The following is an 18457-nucleotide window of genomic DNA, read 5'->3' on the forward strand; positions in this document are numbered from 1 at the left end:
GTGGTCCAGAATAACGTGGGCGGGGGTCTTGTCCTGTAGGGCCCTCTCCTGCTCGCCTCACCCAGGCACATGGACCACCCAGTTCCAGCCTCTAGTTGCTCACTCTCTTGTCTTTGTTTCTGTGGGGCTCTCCCGGGGGACACTGTCCAAGGCTGGGGTTTCAATTAGCGGCAGACTTCCCTTGTCAAGTTCTGCTCCTGGTGGACGACGAGACAATCCCAGCCACAGTCAGGACCAGCCAAGGGGCCGAGGTGAATGTTTTGGAAAGATGCCCCACTGTTGATGAGAACAACATAACCCGACGGGGGGGCCGTTAAAGCTGAGCCACCCAGAGAAGGTGTTGGCCACTTGATTTGAGACAGAAAGCTCTGTAGGATGTAAAAAATAAAAACGAAGCACCTGCAGGTGCGTAGGGGTCCCACGGTGACAAGCCACGTGCGGGATCCAGTGGGTGAGGGTGCAGGGACGACCAGAATGATGAGTGAGTTGAGAGAGTTCCACCACTTCTTGCCACATGCAGGGGGTTTTGATGGTTCTTTATGATCTTGAGTCCATTTTTATTGACTCTTGGAAGACGAAACAGGGCTGTTTCTTCTCACTGCAGGTCCCGGGGGCAGGCTGGGCCCCCAGGACTTAGAACTGGGGGATGACATTGACCCCAGCTCCAGGGCTCCAGTCATCGGGATGGTGGCATTATCCCTGAAATTTTAAGTTTCATGGCAGTCAGCCTCTGACCACAATATTGCCACCGTATTTCTCTCTCCCCAAAGCCCCTGATGGCCTTCCCACCTCCTGTCACCCCAGGCGAACAGCCTCACCTGACATCCTGGGTCTGCTCTGACACCTTTGTCTGCCATCAGCCCGTAGCCTGCAAGCTTGGATCCGCCCAGAAGAACACATTCTCTGAGGCCACGCCTGGGTCCTGATCCCCGCAGAGAGAATCGCTTACTGATTGATGGTGTCCCCGCCCTGCCAGGTCTGCAGGCTGCCCTAGAGTGTTTCTCCACACCCAGCGTAATGCTCTTCTCCGGGTCGCAGAGTGGGCACTGTAAACCTTTGCAAATACGTCTGTCCTACTTTCTTCTCTCTTAGGAGACAGAACTACCAGCCCCGTCTTGATGCAGGTTTCAGGCTACCAGGACCATGCACTGCTCCCCACGTATCCTGCCCCACCAGCCACGCCCCATCTCCCTTGACATCCTTCTCCATCTCGTAATTCCCTCTGGTCCAAACCCCTATCGTATTGCTTGAATGATCGTAAAGGAGAAAATGCGAGTGTATCACTCTCTTGAATAAAATCCTTTCCAGTCACTCCCCGTCATTTAGAGCAAGAGTTGGTGCATTTTTATTAATTTTTTTTTTTTTGTAACTGGCCAGGGAAATACACATCCTTGGCTTTGCAGGGTATCTGGTTTCCACAGCAGCGACTCAACTCTGCCGTTTGATTGCAAAAGCAGCCGTGGAAAATATGCCGGGGAACCGGTGTGGCTTTGTGCCAATAAAACTTTATTGATGGGAGCAGATGGTGGCCCAGCTTCGGCCCAGGTGCCGGAGCTGGTCGGCCTCTGATCTAGAGGCTGAATCACCAGAGTCAAGCATCATGTACAAAGTTCTTCCTGACCTGAGGTTGCTCTCCTGAACGATCCTCTTTCCTGCCGTAAGGTCTTTAGGGTGAGTCCTGATGCAACAGGACTGGGGTCCTTCTAAGAAGAGGAGATGAGGACCTAGACACACACAGAGAGACGCCCACGGGAGGACACAGGGAGGAGACGGCCGTCCGCACACCAAGGGGAGAGGGCTCAGGAGACCCCAGCCCTGCTGATACCCTGACCTCAGATCCCAGCCTCCAGGACCGGGAGAAAATAAGTGTCTGTTGTTTAAGCCTTCTCCGTCCATGTTCTTTGTAACAGCCCTTAGCAACTAATGCAGACACCTTTTCAGTGCCCCAGAAATTATGCTGCCTTGTACCTCCATCACTTACTTGGCCATGAAGCCATGCCTGAAGTAATGTCTTTCGGGAAACCCGCGCTGTTGAGTTGGAAAGTCACAACATATGAGGGAATCAAGGTAGTCAATGACTTCATTCCCGCTCAAGTGAGGACCAGAAGTTGACCCTCCTTGGAAATCGTCACTCTTACCTCCGGCCCCCAGCCCATTTCCTCAGCATTTGGGAAGCAGCTGAGGCGTGTGGCTTGGTTCTGATTTTTCCATTCTGCCTTAGTTCATGAGATGCTCCAATGGATGGGTATATTTTTCTTGGTGCAACAATCTTCACGACTTCTTAAAAAAATACTATTTAATGCAGTTTCTGTTCTGGCTGAGGAACATGGAAAATTTTAGGCAATGGTCCCAGGGTTTCAGACCGTTTCCAAACTCTTCCTATTGAATAAAAAAATAACGCACGTTCCCCTTTTCTGTGATCGGCCCAAATGGGCTTTTTGTTTTCACCACGTTCGTTCTCCAGGTCATAGATGGCCTGCTCTTTGTTTGATCTCTGCTGCACTTTGCCACCTTTAAAGTACGCTCTCGGTGGTTTTATGTTAGACGACGCTTCACAGCCTTTCGTGGAACTGATGTGCCCGCCTTGGTACACCTTCTCGGAGGAGTAAAGGCGCTTGCTTGTCTGCACCTGCTTCTCCTCGCACCTGAGGTGTGCTAGTGTTGGCCCAGATGCGTGGACCGCACCGGGACCCGACACCAAATTGTCGCCAGTAAAGTAACTGCACGTGCCTTTAAAAGTCACACGTGCACAGACTGACGGTGAGCAGCCTAAGATTTAAATATGGGAGGAGAAGAACCGTCCAGAGGGCGTGAGAGCATTGCTCTGTTGCCACAAAAATGCACACGATGGAATGCACTCAGACGAGAATGGCTATGTTCAGTTTGTTTTCAGTTAGCACAGTCTTTCTTTTAGTATTTTCGTCCCTAGAACTTCATAACATCAATTGCAATAAACACGTCCCCCTTCATTTGGCTCTGGGACGCGAGTGTTCGTACCCGCGGGGCACGTGCCTCAGAGACACACATGGTACAATTGAAATTCCACTTATAATTTAAACATTGGCTAATGAAAGTCGTTGAGAGTATGGGACACAGAGGAAAAATGACTTTTCACTGCATCTGTGGGATTGCTAATAGGGAACTGGTGTGTTACCCGCTCTCTGCCATGTTACAGATCTGCTTCTTAGAACGATGTCTCCACTGACTGCTTGTGGAAACTTGGCCAGGTTCCTCACTCTCTCTAAGCTTCTGTTCCCTTCTATGCATGAGTCACAGATGATAACAGCGCCTATCCCAGGATGGCAGTGAGTTCACGGGACACCACGTCTCTAAAGAGCTTAGCAACATGTCTTTAAATAGTAGGACAGTCCATTGCCTGTTGTGTGTCTCTCCCTTTTATCTTCTGAATTTCGACGCTGTTATCTTGTTCATGGAAGAAAGCGAGATTTGGTCACAGTCCATGGTGGAGAGAAGACCTTTTAGACTCATAGGACGTTGGATGTTTGCTGAGACCAGATGTGAGAGTTCCCAGGGCAGGCTGTTGAGTTCACAGAAGTTCCCTCTTCGTAAGATGCCAGTAGTGAGAATTCACGTGGACCCCCAGGCCAACCACCTTGGACCCTGTGTCTTGCTCTGTCCCCCCTCCACTGGGTCCACCCAGGCTGCTGGCACACAGTATCCTACACTGGGGGTCTTGGGCACAACACACGTTATTTCTCACGGTTCTGGAGGCTGGTTGGCCAAGATCCTGGCGGGGGCACATTCTGTGTCTGGCGGGGATGCAGTTCTGGCTGACAGATGGTGTCTTCACACTGTGTCCTCACGTAGAGGAAGGGGCGAGGGGCCTCTGGATATTTATCTTGCTAACTAAACTTGCCAACCTTGACTTTTATTAACACAACCATCTATGTCGCGGGGGAAGTAACTCCCCGTGCTCATCACCGCGAATGTTAGCCACGTTCTAAGAGTCTGTCTTACAGTTTCCATACACGCAAGCTTTCTCAGCTTGTACTATGTTCAGCTCACATTTATGTCAAAAATAAATCTTCCCCACTTGACTTTCTCTTTGAAGTGGAATGCAACTTATTTGCTCTCTTCTGAAGAGTAAATAACGATTTCTTTTTACTTTTGAAATGTATGTCCAGAAAGTGTTCTAAATCCTGGCGTCAACCCGTGACACTGGTTGTTTCTTGGAACGCTCAATGTATCGAAACGCCGTCCTATAAATACGTTCCTACATATTACAATGTCAAGTGGAGGACAATGTAACGCTCTGAAAGTCAAAGATGCACTAAAAGCCATTTGCTGCAACGTGGATGGACCTAGAGATGATCATAGTAAGTGAAGGAAACCAGGCAGAGAAAGACAGATACCATACGCTCCCACGTATACGTGGAGTCTAAAGAAATGATACAAATGAACTTATTTACAAAATGGAAACAGACTCACAGACACAGAAAACAACCTTATGGTCACCAAAGGGGAAAGGAGGAAGGAGGGATAAATTAGGAGTTTGGGATGAGCAGATACACACTACTGTATATAAAATACATAAACAACAAGGACCTACGGTACAGCACAGGGAACTATATTCAACATCTTGTAATAAGCAATAATAGAAAAGAATTTGAAAAAGAACTGACTCGCTTTGCTGTACACCTGAAACTCACACAACATTGTAAATCTACTATAGTTCAATAAAAAATTTTTTTCTTAATATAAACAATAAAATCCAGTGGGGAGGATATGGCTCAGGCAGGGAATGCATGCTTACTTAGCATGCATAAGGTCCAGGGTTCAATGCATGTACCTCCATTAAATTAAATAAACAAATAAGTAAACTTAATCCCCCACCCCCACCCGCTGCCAAAAGAATAAAAATTAAAAAAAAATAAAATAAAATCCATCAGCTGACACACTACGATAACAGTCATTAAAACAGCCAATATCTTTTGGGAAAAAGCTATTCTGCACTCTTCTTTTATTCAGAATCTTAGCGTGGGTGCGGCTGGCTGAGTAATGCCTTCTCCTCCCCTAAATGCCCACGCACCGATCTCTGGGACTCACGAATACGTTACCTTAAGTGGCAAAGTCAGGACTGTGTGGGTGTGATTAAATTAACGGTCTTGAGATGGGAGGATGACCCTGGATTACTCAAGGGGCCCTTGTATGTCTTGCCAAGGGTCCTTGTAAGAGGGAGGCAGGAGGGTGGAGTCCGAGTAGGGGATGGGATGACAGAAGTAGAGAGAGACGGGTTGGGAGATGCTATGCTCCTGGTGTTGAAGATGGAGGATGCTGTGAGCCAAGCAATGCCGGTGTCCCCTGGGTGCCGGAAAAGACGAGAGAAGAGATTTTCCTGCAGAAGGAAAACAGCCCTGTGGACCCATTTCAGGTTCTGACCTCCAGCCAACAGCAGGGATGTGTGAGGAGAGGGGAGCAGGGCAAAGAACCCCAATGTGCAGAGGGAGCAGTCAGCTTGCTTGGGAGTTCAAGTGGAGAGGAGCATGTTGCTTCTCCACAAGCTGATGTTTTGGGCTCTTAAATCTCACCTGCCCTGATGTGGGTTACCTTGTGGCATTTTGAGCAGAAACTGCTAGTGATAACTGAAGTCCATTCTCAGTTGAACTCAACATTTTTTATTTTTGCTTTTGGAAAAGGGTGATAATTTCTCCAGCTTAACGTGCAAACTGGACTCTGAGTCAGCTAGGTGTGGCCATGTGACTAAGTTCAGTAGCATTTTAGTAGAAGCATGGTGTGACATTTAGGAAGGCTGTCGAAAACAGGGTAATTCCATTGAAAAAGGTAGGCCCATTGGTTCCTCACTCATCCCTCATTCCTGCTCCCAGGGATGTAGGCATGATGGCTGGAGCTTCAGCATCCATCTTGAGCCGTGAGGCAACCTTGAGGCTAGAAGTCAGAGCAGAAAGATCGAAGGAGTCTAGCTTCCTGAGCATCTTGGAGCCACCACAGTGATCCTGATTCTTACTCCCAATTATCTCTAGTTTCCAGGTTTATTGTTTTTGCTTTTGTCCTGTCTAAGCCTGACCCTCATCTGCTGTTAATTCTCTTAAGGAAAGTACCTGGTGCATCTCACAGAGACATCTGGCTGTCCTCAAACACTGCCCACTTTCTAAAGGTCTTATTACGTCCGTGATTTCAATTTGATACCCTGTCTGCTTCTCTAGCTGATCTGCTGTAGTGCTGAAGCTCCCTGGCGCAAGACTGTAATCATTTGAGGCAACCAAATACTTCTAGAGTTTAACCCCAGAACAGAATTATGTAACTGTCAGTTTATTGTGCCCTTTGGTCAGCGTGGGAGCGGACAAATGTGAGTCTGCACCAGGAAGGTCAGAGATCTGCATGTCTGCACATTTTGAGGGGAGGCATGGAGGGGAGTAAGAGGAGAGACACCCTCCGTTTTCCTGGCCGTCCCTCCCAGGGAACCTTGTAGCACACGGTTCCCACACTGTGAAAAGCATAAAGCACCCGGTCTGTTGCAGCTACAGATGTTCGCTCCCCGACATCTGCTTTATGACATCAGCTCTTTGATGGCTGATGACCCTCAGTGGACGCTCTGAAATGAGCTGCGAGAAAACTCGAAAGCCCATTCAGGAAACCGCGTCAGGTTCCAGCTCCCACTCGCACTCAAGCTGAGCTGTGATTTTTGGCAAGAAACGCCCTCGTAGGTGTCTACATATTTTGGACGCAAACCTCCCATTGAAATGCGGTTCCTGATTTGCGTGGAATTAACGGAGAACGATGCTTTCTGTTTAAAAGGTGGGGCAGATCATCCTCGGGGCTGAAACGTTGGCCAAATTAAAAAGATGCAAGTCCCGAGGAACATTTAGCAAGTTTTTTTTTTTTTTTCCCTCTTCTTGAATTTCTCCTTGAAAAACACTGACCTGCAGACCTTTTTGTAAGCCTGTTGGGATACGAGGCTGGGGAAGACGGGCAGAAGGGAACCCTGAACTGACTTGTAAGCCACAGGTCCCTGAAGGGGGAGTGCGTTTAGACAGGTACGTGTCAGAGCCGGGTGGTGCAAAGGGTGAGATCTTATCACAGGACTGATTATGCAGTGTGGGCGCAGCGAACAGCACGGGAGGTCTGGGGGGGGGGTTTCTCCAGGAGGCCGTTTCCACCTCGGGGCTGAAGGCACAGGGAGGGGAAAAAAAAGTTGCCGGAGGCTTTTGAAAAGTAGGATTGTGGGGTGAACTGGGAGGGCCATGGGGGTGGGGTGGGGAACACACTGTGAGTTTACAGGGACATGGGGGGACACTGTAAATTTGGGGGAATAGATGTGGACACTGAGCTTTTATTTAAATTTTTTATAATTTATTTTATTTTTAGTGTTTTTTGGGGGTGGTTGGTAATTAGGTTGGTTTGTTTGTTTATTTTTAATGGAGGTGCTGGGGATGGAACCCAGGACCTCGTGCATGCTAAGCACACACTCGACCACTGAGCTGTACCCTCCCCCTCTCTGTAGCACCTTAGAGGGTGACACCATCTTCGACAGAAGGGTCAATCTGGAAAGAATTGAAGTGCGAACTCCTAACAGCCTGCTTTGTAGGGGGAAAGGGGACAAACCAAAAGAGTTACGGGGTGAGGGATTTGCCCGTGCTTGACTTGCTTTGGACACCGCGCCGCCCGTCACCACGAACCGGACATCCAGGCATTGGCAGAAATCGGTGAAAATGATAGAAACTGGGGAACCAGCCACAGACAAGCACACAGAGTAAATGCAGGGAGCCCCCAGAACTCCCTGAGGCTGTGTCCCTCGGCTTTCCAAGTGCTCTCATATCCTGTTTTGCAAAGCACAAATGAGCCAGGGTGAATTCCTATCCCGCAGAGATACCGTTGCTTAGACCCGGGGCAAGCCAGCTTCTGCAGGAACTGGCTGGAGGGAGGGTTCTGCCGTCCCTAAGGAAGGAAATTCTCTCTTTCACGTGGTGCTTGCTCCCGCAGTGTGTCGTTTTGTCATTCACGTCGTTGTCGGGCGCGATCAAGGAGACCCCGGGACTACGTGTAAGGCTCTCTTGTTTGCCCTGTGATGAATGGTGACTCTTGAAGGGTATGCATTGGAAATATCTGGGGATTTCTCTTGTTCCCAAGGAGGTAGTTACGATTCCCTCGTCTCCTTCAGACCTGCCAAACCAAAATTTCTGAGATAGGCTTGGATGTATGAATTTTGGTAATTTATCCCTGGTTTTCTTACATTCCTCTCGGTAAGAACTCTGCCCTAAAGATTTGGGAGGGGTCAGGATTTAAGGGTATTTTCAACCCTGAGCTGTAGGATTCTGTAAACTCTTAAATTTGGGATGGGGCAAAAACAAACAAAAAACCTAGATATCCATCGGGGTTAATGAGTACCTACAAACTGGAAAAGTAGATATAATCCTGAGCTAAAATGTATCTTTTAAATTTTTTATTTATCAGCATGGGTGCCTAAGCCTCAGGAAACACTGTCTCCTGGAAGCAGCCAGCTTGTGGTCTCTCCTGTCTGTTCACCAACTTCCTTCTTCTGTTCCCCAAATAGCTTGTATATTCTTGTCCTAGACACACAGCAGCTCCCCGTGATTGCTTCTCATTCTGCTCAAACTTCCAAAACAAGTTTCTAAATCCATGACTCTTAATGGCGTCTACAGCACATCATTACAGTTTCAATCATCACTGTGAGCTGGCCTTGAGATGAGTTAAGACCATGGGACCCAAGGCCACGATCAGAGCATGTGTGTAGTATGCAGTAAATAATTGGTATACGCATGTGTCAATTATGTAAGATTTAGAACAAAGAAAATAGAAGGATTCATGTGCTAGAGATATTCTGTAAGCCTAATGAACAAAGAAACGCAGATTGCGCATGTGCTGGCAGAGCACAGATAAAAAGTAGGGCAGGTGCATCATGGGCACGCACCTCCCTGTGGCAATAAAGTGTTGTTAACCCCGTGGTGTCTCCGGCTGGTCTGTCCGGCGGTATGGCAACCCCTCGTGCATTTTTTCGTTTGGGCCGCTCACCTCCTAGAACCCCACGTCAGCCTCCCTCGGCTGACAATCACCCAGTGATAGATACATAGATAGATAGATGATAGATAGATAGATAGATAGATAGATAGATAGATAGATAGATTCCATGTTATTTAATGTGTCCCTTTGTAAAGTCTCATTTCTTTAGTTCCCAAACAAAATCGAATGTTCTAAGGAGGCACACTGAGGGGAAAACAGACATAGGAACTAGACGTGGTGCATCATGTGAATAGCAACGTAAACCTTGAACTCAGAAAGCAAACCACTTGGCTCGGGATAGTGGTCATGGGAAAACCGGGGAGATCAAAGAGGTAGAATTCAGGGTCGTCACTCAGACGTTGTCTGTGGGGCGTCAACTGTCTTCAGTTCCCAAAGACTGAAGGGTTCACCTCTAAACGCATCCCAGGATGTGGCCCTTTCGTCCTTCAATGCAGAACACAACAGCAACGCAGGATGAGTCAGGCAGCACGGTTCTGCTTCTGGTCCAGATGGGGTAACAGGAAAGGGATTTGCTTTTCAGCCTCAATTCAAGAATAAGCAAGCCGTGCACAGAAAACAGCAGCTTTCAAGACTGGACATCAGGCAATTAAGAGCAGTCACACCCCCTGGACCCCAGAGACAGAAAAATGAACAAAATGGAATCCTGTCTGTTTGATCTCCGTGTTGCTCCAGTGGGACGTAGCCCTCAAGAGAGTGGAAAAAAAGGTGGAGACGGGACGAGAGTTCTATCATCTCGATCTGGTCATGAACACACACACAGAAGGAAATTGCACAGCTCAGGGCTCAACTTGGTCACAGGTCACTACCAGCTGGAAGCGGGGACTGGGGAAGGCACCCCTACAGGGCAGTCGTGTGCCCAACAGACACTTGGGGGGACGGTGTCTGACATAAATGGCAAAGGGGAGGATGGATTAGGGTGGGCTTAGCTGTGTCTGCTACAGTCTTCAAGGAGATAATGATGACCTGAACCCCAAGACACATCGGTGGGACTAAGGAGAAAGGACCGAACTGGAAAGGGATGGTAGAATGTGTGGGACTCTGGGACACGTCTGATGTGAACATGGGAGCAGAAGGGTGGGATTGAAACACGTGGCTGTGGTTTCTCTTTTGTGGGGGGGGGGGACAGATGGGGGTGCCCGTTGAGATATGACACACAAAAGAAGTATGTTCAGGATTGAGAGACGGGTGAATGCAAGTTTTGAGACCTCATGAGCTTAAGCTCCCTGGGGGCATCTAAGTGGAGACGGTCAGTAGACCCCCGGCAATCTGAGTGTCACTAGGGAAGGGCTAGGGGAATGGGGGGCTCATTTGTGACGGGGAGATATTTGAAGGAGCAGAAGTAGATGAGGCCAACTAGAGAAAACGGAAGCAGCCAGGTTTGAGCTCTTTCCAGCATGAGAGTGTGGAGGAGAGGACGTTAGACAGAATAATGATTAAGGACAGGCAGCAGGGGAGGGAGGGAGACCCCAGAAGAGGATGACGGTGTGGAAATCAGGGGAGGGGAGATTTCTGGGGAGACTGAGGAGTGTGTACCTCCAAGAAGGTAAGGGTTTGAAGTTCGGATCTTGGATTGGAAAGTAGGTTATGCAGGAGTTTCCTGGGGGGCAACGCCAAGCACCACAGTGGGGCGGGCTGACTACTCAACGGGGATGAGCAATGGGGGAAAGCAATGAACGTGGCCCCCGTGCTAGAATATTCGGGACGCTAGCTTCAGGGAAGGAGGAGGGCGGGAACATCTGCAGGCGCCCGCCACTTCTTCTGTGTCTTTTAATAATGTCTAGCCGCATCCGACGGCTGGTAGTCACAGGCCGATGGTGGAAGCAAAGGAGAAAGAAAGGTCAGGGAGACGCCTCACCGGGGAGAGGAGCGGGCGGGCAGGGCGTGAGTCACGGAGGGCGCGGGCTTCGGGAGGGAGCAGTGGGCTCGCACCCCGGAGGTGCCATCTGTCACGAAGTCGTGGCGCCAGCACTGCGTCCAAGACGGACGCGGTGCACCGTGCACCTTATATGCTGCTAAGATGACGCCACCCCGTTCTCAGGCGCCGTTGCTTCCCGCCCTTGATGATGTCACCGCAGGAGAGTCTCATTAATGGTTTTTTTTAATCCTCTTCCCAGTGTTTCTGTCCGTGTGAACTGCAGTGCTGAGGAAGCATGACGGCTTGCTTTCTTCCTTTTTCCTTTCTTTTTTTTAACTGCACAGAACACCCAACATCCCATCATTCTACAGGAGTCAGACTGACGTCATCTAACGTCAGCAGATGCTTTTCATTAATGGTGGAAAAGTTTCTGCCTCATCCCCCAAAGGACTTTATGAGCGACCTAAGGGTGTAGGCGAAACTCTTCTATTATTAAAAAGAAAAAGAGAAAATGACCGTCTTTGGGAAAATTATCTGCAAATATTAAAAAATACATATATGTGTGTGTATATATATATATAGGAAAGTTAATAAAAAGAGATTCTATACGATTTCTATCAAACGTTCCACCCGCTAGATATGACATCTTTTGTCGAACACGCATAGAGCGTTTCATCATAGCATCTTGGGTTCATATGGAAAGGCAGAACACGTCTCAGTTATTTTAAAAATATACTTCATTGGCAGAATCTGGAAGCTCCAGATGTGAAAAGTTAAAAAAAAAAAAAAGTTCATCCTCTGGAATTTTGTCAGAATTCCCTACGACTTGTTCATATTTCTTACTTTAATAAGAATATTTAGTCACTGGTTTGGAAGAAGCTAGTTATCTCGAAGGCGTCTCCTTCCCCACATTTCAGTGGCTGTTAAACATTTCCTCTCCCTCCTCGGAGAGCCTGACATTTGTTTGCCTTTTCTGACTCATGAACACTTTGGACCCATGAGCTTGTTTCAAAACTCCCATCTCTCTAGAGTCCAGTCTGTTCCTGACCATCCCTCAAGGGTCCCCTTCTCCCTCAAGGGTCCCGAGGACATGGGCTGGCCAAAATGTCACCAGTTCCCACACTGTGAAGGCTCATGTTGCTGGAGAGAAAAGGGCAGGACAGAGATGGGAGAGGATGCTCTGGCCAGGACTGAGGATAATGGACAGAAACCATCTGCTGTAGGAGATAACTTAATTTTCTCTTGGAGAGATGCCGTGAAGGGGGAAAATGTTGGCTGAGGGGTCTGGCCCCGGGTCATCCTTCTCACCTCTTGGGACTTCTCTGAGACATCTGTGGGGAAGATTCCCAAGGTCCATTTTGCTTGTCACACCACCGTCTCCCTTCCAGCAGAGGCAGAGCATTTGACAATGGTCATGGTCTGTGTCTTGACTCTTTTTCCAGAGAGACATGGGACTGGTAATGGTTAAAAAAAAACACAGCCGTTCAAAATTGTGACAACATGTTCCTCTAATAGCCTGGATCAATATCCTCAAAGATACCAGGTCTCCATCTCTACAGCCTGGGAATGTGACCTCATTTGGAAAAGAAAGCTTTGCAGACTGTCCTTGTCACAGCTCAACCAGCCTTGCCTGAAACTCCATCCATTCAAGATTAGATTTTTAAATTTGGGGGTTTTATGTATTTAATTTTTATTGAGGTATAGTTGATTTACTATATTTTATTAGTTTCAGGTGTATAACATAGTGATTCAAAATTGTTACAGGTTATACTCCATTTAAAGTTATTACAAAATAACTTATAAAGATAAAATACAAATAAAATATAAAATATTGGCTCCCTCTGCTGTGTGGTATGATACATCCTTTTTGGCTTATCTATTTGATACAAAGTAGTTTGTATTGCTAACCGTGTTTTGCCCCTCCCCACTTCCCTCTCCCCGCCTGGGAACCACTAGTTTGTTCTCTGTATCTGTGAGTCTGCTTCTGTTTTGTTACATTCACTAGTTGGTTGTATTTTTCAGATTCAACATTTAACTGATAACACACAGTATTATGTACGTTATCACATGCATAAGTCTGATCTATCCCACGAAGCATAACTCCTTCCAGGTCCATCCATGTTGCTGCAAATGGCATTATCTCATTCTTTTTAATGACTGAGTAATATTCCACTGTATAAATACACCACATCTTCTTTATCCAGTCATCTGTTGATGGACATTTAGGCGGCTTCCAGGTCTTGGCTATTGTCAGTAGTGCTGCTATGAACACTGGGGTGCATGTATCTTTTCAAATTAGTGTTTTCATTTTTCTTTGGATACATCCCAGATTTGAGACGTCAAGGGAGGAAGGTTCACAGCAGGACACGAAGGTCGAGTCATGAGGTTGCCTGACCATTCAGGTCCCTGTGGTTCCTGAATCCTGACCACCCAGGCAAAGCTTGTCCATCCAGACTCCCGCCCTTCCCGGGCTCTGCCTCAGAATAGAAGACTGCAGGCTGATGGGATGAGGCGAGTCACCAGCAAAAACTGGAAACAAATACTCAATCTTTGTAATTAGGTCACCGCTACTCCATTGGTCGAAGGCCCCCCATTTCTCATCCATTTGGCAGATCTATTGAGCAGAACTGGCACCTAACCACAGCCTCTGCCAGAGACGTCAAAGAAGGGTGAGGTCAGCCTTGAAAATAATTTTCCAAACGCGTTGGCTCTCCAGATTCCTTCAGCGTAGAAAGCTAGAATTCCCTTACGAACAACCTAACTGTGTTTCCTTCTATGAGAAAATGGGAAGAATGTGCCATCTGCTCCAGGCGAGTGAGACACAAAAGGAGACAGAGTGGAGACGCCCCTGCTCACAGAGCAGCTGCGGGTTCCTTTCCAAGGTGACCTTCCGATGGCTGGGCAACTGGAGGCTCCTCAGCTCTTCTGAAGTGAGTGTGCCGGTAACCTGAGAAGTTTACAAGAGTTGGTTAAAAAAAACACTTAATGTAGAGATGGCAGTTTTAACTCAGTTGAAATCACTGTCCTCTAATTGCTGGGTTATTCTACCTGAGAGGCTCAACTGTCTGGGTGTGGGTGCAAGTAGAAATTCATATGCTTAGTAGAGACGTTAACTGTCAGTCTTTCATACCTGTCAGCCATCTCTCTGCTCTCTCTAGCAAATCTACCAATTTTTCATCTATATCTATTTATCTGTCCACCTATTTGCCATCTACCATATGCATAAATCTTACATATATCTGTATCTATCCATCCACCTGTCATTTATCTGTTCTCTCTATCTTTCCATCCACCCAGCCACCCATCCATCTATCCATCGTTTCTTTCTATCTATCTATCCGTCCATCCATCCATCTTTCCATCCACCCAACCACCCCATGCATCTATCCTTCCTATCTATCTATCTGTCTTTCTATCTATCCATCCATCCATCCATTTTTCCATCCACCCAACAACCCATGTATCCTAACTATCTATCTATCTATCCATCCATCCATCCATCCACCTATTATTTCTGCCTGCCTATCTATTATCTATCTACCATCTATCAGTCCTATAAATCTTTCATATATCCATATCCACCTACCCATCCATCCACCTGTCATTTATCTGTCTTATCTTTCTATCTATCTATCATCTATCCAGTCAATCATTCACAGATAATACCCTCAATGGTTCTATCAGATTCTCATCTTTCACATGGAAAACCACCTGGGGAGTCATCAGTTACCTTAGGGAGGGGACACAGCTGTCAGAGATGGAGCTGAGATGTGTCCTCTCCTACTTCTGCCATGAATGACGTGTGTCATTCACAAATCACAGTTACATTTGACCTCCTCATTGTTACGCATATTGTTACACGTATTCATTTTTACATGCAACTATGTTCAAGTCTGTTATTCTGAGGACTATCTGGCAGGAATTCAGTCAGCATTATAAATACCCATTGGGTATTAAATTTTCTTCAACCTTACCATTGCCGTGGAGTGTCCCTCGAATGCATCCTTTAGCCAAATCTATTGAATTTGTGGAACAGTCCTCTCCGACAGAGGACAGAAGGTAAATCTCAATTGTGTGAGTTTCTCAAGCACAGAAATTCAAGGAGGTGGGCGGGGGGGATTCACCATAACGTTGGCTTCTGCGTAAGCCCAGAAGAGCCCATTTAAAGGTCCTTGTACCTTTGAGAGGTTCACCGTCACAGCTTATCCTCATGGCTAAATCTGCTTCTTTATGTTACTGCTCATGTAGTCACTACTGTCTGATGTGTATTAAACTGTTGGACCTCTTACGGATGTAGTTTTAACTCATCTCTCTTAATAGTGTTCACACTCCCTCCAGGAGTCAAGACCCAAAGAAATCGATTTCACCTTGGGAAACAGCCCAGGGGTCACGGCCCTGTTTCCATGGCAGGTAAAAGTAAGTGAAAAACCCTTCACCTCCCCAACAATAAGGATATGAGAACAGCACCATGTATCCTCACAGTATATTCATTTATCTTCATCGAAGGACATTATTCCTGCAAGGAGGCTCTTGTCCTAACGGTGGCTTTAATACACTTTCTCAGATGCATATGATTATTTTGGGAAGATGGTTACAAAGACAAAAAAGGGTTTGTGTTCAGTAATTCCACACAGTAGCTCTGATTCCTTCAAATTACCTTTCGTGTGAGATGCCTCCCTATAGTTTGCAAAAAAAAAGACTGCATGGCTCAAATCCAGAAGTTTTATGTGACAATGATGGAAATATAGAATAGAGAGAGAAGAGAGGACCTTATGAAATTTAAATTTTTTATGGAAGCGTAGTTAATGTCCAATATTACATAAGTTACAGGTGTACAATAGAGTGAGTCACAGTTTCCAAAGGTTGAATTCCATTTATAGTTATTATAAAATACTGGCTGTATTCGCCATGTTATACAGTACATACTTATAGCTTATTTTATATCTAATAATTTGTACGTGTTACTCCTTTTCGCCTATATTATCCCTCCCCCCTTCCCTCTCCCCACTGCTCACCATTAATTTGTTCTCTGTACCTGTGAGTCTGCTTCTTTTGTGTTATGTTCACTAGTTGGTTGCATTTTTTTAGATGCCACATATAAGTGATATCACACAGTGTTTGTCTCTCTCTGTCTGACTTACTGCACTGTGCATAACACCCTCCAGGCCCACCCGTGATGCGGAGACGATTCTCATTTATCAGGAACGTGTTAGCTATGCTGAGGAAAGGCCCCTGCCCCGCCTGCCGTGAGCCCCAAGGGGAGAGTTATTCTCATTCTGTTTCCGTGATGAACCCCTAGGGTTTATGCGTCTGCCCTAACTCAGCCACAGAAAACGTGGGTTTTCCATGCCTTTGCCAGATGATACGACCTTAAAATGCCATTCATTTGGGTCAGACAACCACTGGAGAGATACGATCTTTGGAGAGGATGGTTGGAAGGACCATGGGTCCTGCACAGCACTGGTGTTCCTTCCAGCTCACCGTGGACCATTCCAAGAGCTGCATTCTTGGACCGCCTCTACTGTAGTGCCTCTGTGCAGCACTCTGTGGTTCTGTGCCAGGATGTGAACATGAAAATATTTATGCATTTACAGATGGTGTTCCTGGGTTCACTGTAGGGAAGTTACTGAAGACATTTTTAGGCATTAATGACTCAGAGATATGACTGGAACAGCTTTTCTTTTTCTTCCCCAAAGTTGGGAAATGGCTATTTGTATAATATAACAGAAGACATCTCACTTTTTCCCTTGGATGCCAGGAAACTCGTAACTAAATTCTTTTTCAAAGTCTTGTCTTTGTGGTTGAGGGGGACTTTGATTTCAAGTGAAGGGAATTGAGAGGGAGAGTGAATTTTCAAATATTCTGCCTTCTAAAATTTTTATCATTAGATTAAATTTATATATATGTTTTCTTTTTGGAGAATTGCACCCTATATGAAAGTAGGGAGCTATAGTGTATTGAATCCCCGAATACCCATTATGTTGAATATTACCAGCACCTGGGCAATCTTGTTTAATCTATACTGACTCCCCTCCTACGACCCCAGACTTATCTTGAGGCTAATCCCATGCATCATACCATTGCATTCAGGTTCTGAATTACGTCTTATTTTGCCGTACATGTTCTTAAGCAATAGGCACAATACACGTAAGGGATGTGGTGGGGGAGGGGGGTGGACATGTGCATATTTGCACAAGCTCATCTTTTTTCCCACGACTCTCTCAACCTCTGCAGCCGTGTTACTGTTTGCACTCACCCTCAGCCTCGAACCAGCCCAAGACCATCCCTTGTTGACAAGTGGATGTCCGGTGGTCTGGCCTGCAATGCTGTGGATGGAGCTTACCTGAAATTGCTCCTTTTCTTGGACCCTGATGGCTTTTTCCGGAAAGAAAGATGCGATTAAAGAGAAAAGAGTATGTCACTGGGCAGAAGACCTCAATAGACATCTCTTCAAAGAAGACGTGCAGACGGCCAACAGGCACATGAAAAGATGCTCAATAATGCCAATTATCAGAGAAGTGGGAGTCCAAGCTACAATGAGGTACCACCGCACACCAGTCAGAATGGCCGTCCTTAAAAAGTCCATAAACTATAAATGCTGGAGAGGGTGTGGAGAAAAGGGGAACCCTCCTACACTGCTGGTGGGAATGCACTTTGGTGCAGCCACTACGGAGGACAGTATGGAGGTGCCTTAAAAAACTAAAAATAGACTTGCCATATCACCCAGAAATCCCACTCCTGGGCGTATATCTGGAGGGAACTGTAATTCGAAAAGACACATGCACCCCAAAGTTTATAGCAGCACTATTTACAATAACCAAGACATGGAAACAGCCTAAATGTCCATTGAGAGATGAGCTGATAAAGAAGCTGTGGTATATTTATGCAATGGAACACTACTCAGCCATGAATAATGATAAAATAATGCCATTTGCAGCCACATGGATGGACCTAGAGATCATGTCTAAGTGAAGTAAGCCAGAAAGAGAAAGAAAAATGCCATATGATATCACTTATATGTGGAATCTAAAAAAAAAAAAAAAGACACAAATGAAGTTACTTACAAAACAGAAACAGACTCACAGACACAGCAAACAAACTTATGATTACCAACAGGGAAAGGAGGTGGGAAGGGATAAATGGGGAATTCAAAACTTGCACCTGTTGTGGAGTGATGGAAATGTTAGCTATCCTGATTGTGGCGGTGGTTTCATGGGTGTCTACATCTATCAAAATTCATCAAATTGTACATCTGAAATAGATGTAGTTTACTGTATAGTCATCAAACCACAATAAAGTCATTAAAAAAAATTTTTTTTAAGTGTCTCACAATTGGAATATTTGTAAGATGCTCCAGGGGTTGGAGGGCACCCATAATTCTTTCCCACCTGCCTCATATGTGTTGTCCTTCAGGGTTCTGGAAGGCGAACCCATTCTGTCATAGCACGAGATGCCACTCTGCATTTGTGCACCTTGCTTACATCAAGAGGTGAGGTGAGCTGGATGCTTCCAGGTACCTCCCCCCTTGGTCTAGGAACCAAGAAGCTCAAACACGCAAGGGACTGGACTTGCCCTGCCATC

At 46.4% G+C, this 18457-nt stretch overlaps 1 long non-coding RNA gene across 1 annotated transcript; it reads left to right on the forward strand.

Moving 5' to 3' along the window:
* Window positions 1-15006: 15006 nt before the first annotated feature.
* Window positions 15007-17936, forward strand: LOC135320436 (uncharacterized). The gene is made up of 2 exons (XR_010379582.1): window positions 15007-15292; window positions 17111-17936. It is a non-coding gene; the product is annotated as an uncharacterized LOC135320436 (long non-coding RNA).
* Window positions 17937-18457: the final 521 nt, after the last annotated feature.

Source organism: Camelus dromedarius, chromosome Y (assembly GCF_036321535.1).
Source record: "Camelus dromedarius isolate mCamDro1 chromosome Y, mCamDro1.pat, whole genome shotgun sequence".
NCBI lineage: Eukaryota > Metazoa > Chordata > Mammalia > Artiodactyla > Camelidae > Camelus > Camelus dromedarius.